The following is a 6,000-nucleotide window of genomic DNA, read 5'->3' on the forward strand; positions in this document are numbered from 1 at the left end:
GTTTCATCTTTTCTGGTCCAGTGATTCTAAAAAAGAAAATTTTAAAAGATTTTTCTTATATATTCAGATGTAAAATATTCGATTCTCTTTTGTGGCACACACTACCCTTGGGAACCATAATCTGAACAATTTACAATCTACACTTTCTTAGGAAGCTTCCACATAAGTCTCAGCTTTTCTGGCCTAGTGGTTTTTGAGAAGAGATTTTTCCTATATATTTCAATGTTAAAATATAATCCTCTATTATGGCCCCACCTTAACCCCTGAGCTGAATAATTTGTAATCTACACTACCCCAGGAAATCTTTTCTGGTCTAGCAGTTCCACAGAAGAAGAATTAAAAATAACTAGAAACCTTGTTGCCATGGCAACAAGAAGGTCTTCCCTCCCTTCTCTGTCTCCAGAGAAGTTGATTCCTCACTAAACAACATGTTATGTTGTGCATTGCCTGATACACCTTCATACATAGAATATAATTAAACGTTTATATTTTAAAAATATTGCAAAACTGGAACGGAAAAAAATACGAGACATCATTTTAAAGAGGGGGGACCTATGTCCAAAACATCTTTGTGTGAAATTTTTTTAAGCTTTGAGATTCTCACACTTAATTATTACAAAATATTAAATTATGATAAAAAAAGATTTTTTTTATTTTAGGACTATCTACATTGATTTGTTTTTTTTTTTTTACCTGATTTCATGCATTTGGTTACCCCCCCCCCCCCCTCCCGAAGTCAGCACCACACACGCATAACAAATTTATTGATAATTTACTGATGTATTACGTGAAAGCATTTTTTTCACATACTGTTTCGAGTATATAGATTTAATTGTGTTTTATTGTGTTAATACACTGTATATCATTAATTAACCATACCTTTATGCGCTAAGTCGCTTTGAGCTCTTATGACAAATCTTGATCTGAACTAAATGTCATTGAAGAGTTTTTCCCACTCATTTGAAATCTATTTGTTATTCAATCAAAATGAGAAAATAATAAATTCTACTTTCAAAATATAATTTGACAAATCTCCAATTTTTGATTCAATTGCATAGTTACCTTGCTACATGAACATTTACCTTGTTTTATCATATCAGAAATGCGTGTATGCACATCATCTAGTGCAAAATTCAACTGCAAACTCTTTATGAAGGTGTAAAAAAATCACACTGCTATTGTGAATTCAAACACCATTGCTCTGACGTTGAACGACATACCCCCCCCCCCCTTTAAAGATAAAATATTACATTTGAGCCCAAACAACAGTGTGGAAAAAATTCGGAAATTCTGAGGATTGAATCCAAGTCACCCGCGTGAAAATTCAACACGCTAACCATTACGCTATCAAAGACCATCGCATCACAATAACACGTCATACATATCTAGAGTACGGATTAATCAATTTTTAAACAAATTACATATTTAGTATTCTGATAAGATTTTCTATTTAACCTATAAACATCATTAAAAAATTTTGAAAATCAAAAAATTTCAAAAAATTACCCTTTTTAAATCACTTCCTGTGACGACCGGAAGTGGCGACGACACACGAAATGTTTCCATCACACATCTGCAAATCACATTCTTTCATACCTGAAAGTTTCTGACTCCTGCCTTTAACAGTTTCTGAGAACATTCACGGACTAGATTTTTAGTGGAAAAAGTGAAAAATCGTAAAAATTCCTGACCGGAAGTAAATTTTTCCAAACTTTTTCAATATTTCAAAATGACAAGAGATAACACATCATTCCTGAAAATTTGGCTGAAAATCATTGAGTAGTTTTTGAGATATCCCGATTTGAAAAGGTAAAAAAAATAAAAATGAGAAATAATAACTAGAAACTCATTGCGAGCAATGAGAGGTCTTCCGTCCAATTCTAAAAATAAAACGAAAATTCAAGCTGAAAAAGTGATAAAAGAAATTCAGACACTCTGGAGATTTAACCCTGGTCGTCAGCGTGAAAATCCAACGTGCTAATCATTAACAATTCACTTTTTTGCACCACTTCCTGTCACGACCGGAAGTAACGGCGATACAAGATTTTCTCACGATTCAAATAAACTGATAACTGACTATCAGTCCTGAAAGTTTTAGACTTCAGTCGTTTACTGTTGCCGAGCAGTATTGTGAGAACAAATTCTAATTTTGAGGACATGTAGACACGCGACCTGAAGTATATTTTAGAAAAATCTCTGACTTTTCTCTAGACATTTGCAGTATCTACAACATAAATAAAATTATTTCAAGTACTCTATCGATAAGCAATATTTATGAGAAAGTTAAATATAAAAATAACGTAGTTTATCTCCTAAAACCGGAAGTTGACGTTTTGGATTCCAGTGGAATCTAACATATTTCATAACAGTGAAAGAGATGCAATAAAGTGATGAAAGTTTTAATTTCAAAAAAGAAAAGTTAAAATTTTTGATTTCTTTGATCACTTCCTGTGACGACTGGAAGTGACGGCTGACGCTCAGATCCCAAATGGTTTTGACTACATCTTAAGGTCTGTTGCTCATATAAGTTTGGTGTCTAAATCTCTTACCGTGTCCGAGATCTTGCTCAGATAACTTCTCATTTTGAGGACAGAAAATACGCGACCGGAAGTGAATTTTACAAAGATATTTGACATTACTCTAGTACATTTGCAGTCTGAATAACATATTTAAAATTCATTTCAAATGCTACAAAAGACATAAATAACTACAAAAGATATTAATGGGAAAGAAAAATACTCAAATTAGATAGTTTTTCTCTTATAACCGGAAGTTGACGTTTTTATTTCCGGTGGGACTAATATATTTCGAAACTACAAAAGAGATGCAATAACGTGATGTAAGTATTGATTTAAAAAAGGAAAGTTGAAATTTTACGATTTCTTTGATCACTTCCGTAAGCGACCGGAAGTGCCGAAGACAAACGAAAAGTGGCGACCCGCTAGTATCTATCACGATCAATAATCCCTGAAATTTTGGCATTGATATCTCTTGTCGTTCTTGAGATTATCCGCGGACAAAATGTCATTTTGAAATCAGAAAGTAGTCTATAACTTGGCACCAGAAGTGAATTTCCAAACTTACTCTCAGATAGATTAAGTTCATTTTACACCACACTATTCCTGAAAATTTCACGAAATCCATTCAATAGTCTTCGAGAAATAGCGTGCACAAAATTAGAAAGTAACTTAAAACGAAAAAAGCGAATTTCTAGAGTATGTTTGAATTAACATTAAAACAAATTATATATTTAGTAATCCGATAAGACACTCTATTATCCCTACTAATATCGCAGAAAAATATTTAAAAACAAAAAAGTTCGAAAAATCGATTTTTGAAAGCCCTTTTCTTTAGCGACAAGAAGTGCCGACGGCGTACAAAAATACGCTTCCCGGCAGGTCTTTATCACGTGATAAAGACTTCCCGGGAAGCGTATTTTTGTCCCTGAAAGTTTGACATTGATATCTTTAGCCGTTCTTGAGATTATCTCTGGACAAAATTTCATTTCAAAATCAGGAAATGGTCTATAATTTAGCACCGAATGTGATTTTTGGAATTTGCTCCCGGATAAAATAACTTCAGCCCACAACAGATTTTCCCTGCAAATTTCATCCCAATCCATTCAATAGTCTCTGAGAAATCGCGTGCACAAAATTAGAGTCAACAAAATAATAATAAGAACTAGAAACTCATTGCGAGCAATGAGAGGTCTTCCGTCCGATTCTGAAAATAAAAAGGAAAATTCAAGCTGAAAAAGTGATAAAAGAAATTCAGACACTCTGGAGATTTAACCCTAATCGTCAGCATGAAAATCCAATGTGCTAACCATTAACCATTCACTTTTTTACATCACTTCCTTTCATGACCGGAAGTAACGGCGATGCAAGATTTTCTCACGATTCAAATAAACTGATGACTGAATATCAGTCCTGAAAGTTTTAGTCCTCAGTCGATTACTGTTGCCGAACAATATTGTGGGACTAAATTCTAATTTTGAGAACAGGTAAACACACAACCGGAAGTGAATTTTATAAAAATCTCTGACAGTTCTCTAGACATTTGCAGTATCTACAACATGCATAAAATCATTTCAGGTACTTCATTGATAAGCGATATTTATGAGAAAGTTAAGTATAAGAATAACGTAGTTTATCTCCTAAAACCGGAAGTTGACGTTTTTGTTTCCGGTGGAATCAAACATATTTCAAAAAAGCAAAAGAGATACAATAAAGTCATGTAAGTTTTAATTTAAAAAAGAAAAGTTAAAATTTTTGATTTCTTTGATCACTTCCTGTGACAAGCGGAAGTGACGACTGACGCGTTTAACCAAATGGTTTCACCTACCCCTCAACGTCCATTACTCTTAAAATTTTGGTGTTTTAATCTTTTACCTGTTTTTGAGATCTCGCTCAGACAACTTCTCATCTTGAGGACAGGAAAACATGCGACCGGAAGTGAATTTTTGAAAAAATATTTAAGGTTACTCTAGCCATTTGCACTATGAATAGCACATTTAAAATTCATTTCAAATACTTTATCTATAAAGAATATTTACGGGAAATTAAAAAACTCAAATTATTTAGTTTTTCTCTTCTAACCGGAAGTTGTCGTATTTGTTTCCGGTGGGACGAACATCTTTCGAATCTGCGAAAAAGATGCAATAAAGTGATGCAATTTTTAATTAAAAAAAGAAAAGTTGAAATTTTCGTTTTCTTTGATCACTTCCTGTGACGACCGGAAGTGACGACTGACGCTCTTATCCCAAATGGTTTTGTCTACATATTAAGGTCTGTTGCTCATAAAAGTTTGGTGTCTTAATCTCTTACCGTTTCCGAGATCTTGCTCACACAACTTCTCATTTTGAGGACAGGAAAACACGCGACCGGAAGTGAATTTTACAAAGATATTTGACGTTACTCTAGACATTTGCAGTCTGAATAACATATTTAAAATTCATTTCAAATACTTTATCTACAAAAGATATTAATGGGAACGAAAAATACTCAAATTATGTCGTTTTTCTCTTATAACCGGAAGTTGACATTTTTGTTTCCGGTGGGACCAACATATTTCAAAACAACAAAAGAGATCCAATAATGTGATGTAAGTATTAATTTAAAAAAGGAAAGTTGAAATTTTACGATTTCTTTGATCACTTCCGTAAGCGACTGGAAGTGCCGACGACGAACGAAAAGTAGCGACCCGGCTAGTACCTATCACGAACTATAATCCCTGAAAGTTTGACATTGATATCTCTTGTCGTTCTTGAGATTATCCGCGGACAAAATGTCATTTTGAATTCAGAAATTGGTCTGTAACTTGGCACCGGAAGGGAATTTCCAAAAAATCTCTCAGATAGATCAAGTTCATGTTACAACACACTTTTCCTGAAAATTTCGTGTAAATCCATCCAATAGTCTTCGAGAAATCGCGTGCACAAAATTAGAAAGTCAAAAAAATAAGAATAATAATAATAAGAAGAAGAAACAGTAGAATCACTATAGGTCTTCCGTTGAAAACGGAAGACCTAATAAGAAACAGTAGAATCACTATAGGTCTTCCGTTGAAAACGGAAGACCTAATAAGAAACAGTAGAATCACTATAGGTCTTCCGTTGAAAACGGAAGACCTAACTAGAAACTCATTGCGAGCAATGAGAGGTCTTCCGTCCGATTTTGAAGATAAAACGTAAATTCAAGCTGAAAAAAATGAAAAAAAAAATCAGACACTCTGGAGATTTAACCCTATTCGTCAGCGTGAAAATCCAACGCGCTAACCATTACGCCATTTGGACTCCCGCTTCAAAGTGAAAATGACGAATATCAAGAGTTTGGATTTATCAATTCGAAAAGAAATTATATATTTAGTATTTTGAAAAGAGGCCCTCTTAACCCTACAAATATTGCAGAAAAATATTGAAAACAGATTTTTTTTTTTTCAATTCGCTTCCAGTAGCGACCGGAACTAACGACGGCGCATGAAAAGGTCCCTTCGCCAATC

Source organism: Saccostrea echinata, unplaced genomic scaffold (genome assembly GCF_033153115.1).
Source record: "Saccostrea echinata isolate AGI-Se365-2 ecotype Australia unplaced genomic scaffold, CSIRO_AGI_Sech_v1 ptg000027l, whole genome shotgun sequence".
NCBI classification, from domain to species: domain Eukaryota; kingdom Metazoa; phylum Mollusca; class Bivalvia; order Ostreida; family Ostreidae; genus Saccostrea; species Saccostrea echinata.